We start from the raw sequence: 3454 nt of genomic DNA, 5'->3' as shown, positions 1-3454 counted from the left end.
ACAATCCTGCATTCTAATCAATTTTAGGGGAAAAATGGCAAATCCCATTGGACATAAAAAGCGCTTGGACATTCAAGCTATTCATAACTCAAGTGGATGTGAAAGTTTTCACCTGTGACTGGTGGGTTGAAAAATGTACCAGTCACCACTGAAAATTACCCGTCATTGGCAGGTGGACGGGTGCTTATTCCATCCCTGCTGCACACACACACACACATCTGCACACACACATCCTCATCCATTCTCAGAGATGGAGAGGGACACACTCATATCAAGTGGGAAAGGAAAACACACATGCATATCTATACGACACACACACGCATGCACACAAACACACTCACACATGCACGCACCGTGCACGCACGCACACTAGGCTTGTGCAAAGTTCTGAATCTAATTCAGTTTAGGAAGTGGAATTGAGCTTGAATTTGAATTGACTCCACCCCCACAGGATGTTGAATTGAAATGAATTTGAATTTCAGGAAACTCATTGCAATACAAAGAAAATCATTCTAACCACATTGTCAGTGAGATTTTGATAGGCTACATGTTTTCATCTTCAAAAATGTTTTACATCACAGGGATGGGCACCACATACCTGGCAACACATATTAGAAACCAAAGATCCAATATCACTGTGTATAAAAAACAAACAAACGGAAAATACTGAACCACAATTCAAAATGTGGATTTATATTTCAAAAATAATACAATAAAACAAAAACAACAAAATAAAAATAAAATAAAATAAAACCAAAATGATTGCTTATAAGATTTAACTAACAATATCCCCCAACAGTCAAAGTGATGCATGCCAGAAAGCAGCCCATTGCTTTCTAAGTGTATTTACTTTTACCACTCAACTGGGAGTGCTAGGAATAGATGTGATCAGAGGAGTAGATGTGTGCACATCCCAGCCAATGGGTCAGGTGCAGGACGATAAAAGCAATAAAGTGAATAAAGTCCACAGTACTGTGAATAGACACATACTAGTTAATCTGCAGCACCATCTAGTGTTCCTAATATGTCATTACTTTGACCTTCTTTGAACTTCATGGAATTCCAATTCTTCCTGCAATTTGAATTTGAATCGCAATTCCACTTCCCATTTTGAACTTCAATTCAAATCTATATTGAAATTAAAGAATTGAATAAGAATTCTGGGGTCATTCTCAATTCAATTCAGAATTGTGTACAACCCTCCCTCCCACACGCACGCACGCACGCACGCACGCACGCACGCACGCACGCACGCACGCACGCACGCACGCACACACACACACACACACACACACACACACACACACACACACACACACACACACACACACACACACACGCACACACACACACACACGCAAAAAGAAAAAAAGAACATGGAGAAAAAAGAGAGGAGCAGGGAAAGAGACTCAAAAGGTAGCCTACTATCATTATCCAAAGTCCCATCCTCCCTTGTGCTTGTGGCCTTGTTATGACGTTGCAAGATGTCATTGATGATAGAAGTTTAATTCAATTTCTGACAAAACCACAATTCAGAGTTCATTTCATCATTTGCAGTTGGCAGGGCTGAATTAAGATGCACTGGGGCCCCTAGCCCCTAAATTTACATTGACAGTCTCATAATTACGAGCTAGGAATTAAAGATATCATATCTACCAACTGTACTGAACACAACAGACAGGCCCTACATTTTTCAATATTGTCACAATTCTGCCACTTTTTTCAACTTTTGGCCAATCAGGGGCCCCCTGGCAGGTGGGGGCCCCTAGGCTGCTGCCATATCTAGTCTGTGCATTAATCCGGCCCTGGCTGTTGGAATGTTGAATGGGGAAAAGTCAAGTAATCAGTGAGGCGTGAGGTCACAAGCACAAGTCAAGGAGAGGAGTTTGGATAATGATAATGATAATACACACAAAGATTTTGGTTGTGTTTGGATTTCACCGTCATAAAAAGCAACATAGTAAAGTGGGATATAAACCATATGTATTCCTAGAAGGAGTACTCTCACTCTCTCTCTCTCTCTCTCTCTCTCTCTCTCTCTCTCTCTCTCTCTAAATCTATGGAAAGACACAAGTGTCATAGATATCTAATGAGAAAAAAATCTAATGATGGAAAAAAAACATTCACCGGTTTAAGTCTTGTTTCTGTGGGGTTTTTAGAAAGGGATGTGGCGTTAGAAACGAGGAAGTATGCTTCTGAAACATTTGTGCTAAAATCAATACCTGCCTCACCACTCTGCCCAACGGTAATATACCTTTATTCCATTAGATTTTTCTTTTTTTCCAAATGCATTTGCAGTATTTCTTCAAAGTCTAAAACTGTAGACGGATGTTCTTTTAAATGCTCTGCACCCTGTGCGATGCTCTGGATCTATAATGTGATTTCTGTGGCTGGTCCATTAGACATCTCTTGGCCCGGCCCGGCCCGGTCCGCGGGCGTTATTATCGCAGGCTGGGCTGAACATCGATGTGAACAGACATGGGCGCTGACAGCTTTCGCCGGGCCCAGGACAAAGTAATCTGAAAGCCACCCCCTTATGCACGCACGGACGCACGGACACACATTTTTTGAAAAAAGGTTCGCACACTCCTTTGTATAGTCTGGGCCCCTGCCCAGGATAACTGACCCCTTTGTCGTCACCACCCCCCCCCCCCCCCCCCCATCTGCCGCCCTGCAAACACACATGTGAGAGGTGCAAGTGAAAATGGCGCTGCTTAGCAAACTAAAGGTTGTGTTGCGATTGTGTGTAGTTAGGCTCGCAAGCTGAAAATGGGGATGGGCAAAAAGAAGGGTGAAAAAAAACACAACAAAGTGCTCTCATCATTTTAAGACTGATGGCCAGGTCAGAAGAAATCATACATCCACACCTCCACTTTTGAGAGGAGTCGATAGATGTCTGCCTGTCTCAGTCAGATTTGAAGTAGCTTTTCCATCGATCCTGTTGGGGTATTTTGTGAACACATATTTGAGAAAGCTTGCAGAAGTTTCAGCTGTGAGAAACTATAAAACACAGGCTTTTGACAAAAATGTCTCTTATGTGGGCCAAAGGTCAGTCCCTCACCCTCACTCAGAGCACGTCAGAGGTTGAACAAGGTCAGACGTTTTAACTCGTCCAGATGCCGAGGAGGACAGACTCAGACTCCTGGGCTGTCGGCTATACTTCAGATGAAGACTGCAGCAGAGAGAAAATAAATTGTGATTGGGACTGGTGAATTGCAGCTTTCCTGCATTAGCTAATTAAGCTATTTAGTAAATTTGAACTGAGGATTTGCGGAGGTGACTGCTGTTGTGATGGGTCTCTTGGCATTCTAACCTGACTCTCAACCCATAATTGCCCATATGGTGCCAACCACCCCCCCCCCACCCACCCACCCACCCACGCACCCACACCCTCCAACTCCAACTCCTCGCAGGTCCACGAGACGATTCAACTGAGTTTGAATGACTGAGGTTT

Source organism: Engraulis encrasicolus, chromosome 14, assembly GCF_034702125.1.
Source record: "Engraulis encrasicolus isolate BLACKSEA-1 chromosome 14, IST_EnEncr_1.0, whole genome shotgun sequence".
Lineage (NCBI taxonomy): Eukaryota > Metazoa > Chordata > Actinopteri > Clupeiformes > Engraulidae > Engraulis > Engraulis encrasicolus.
The sequence above is the reverse complement of the archived record's forward strand: the minus strand, read 5'-3'. Positions refer to the sequence as shown.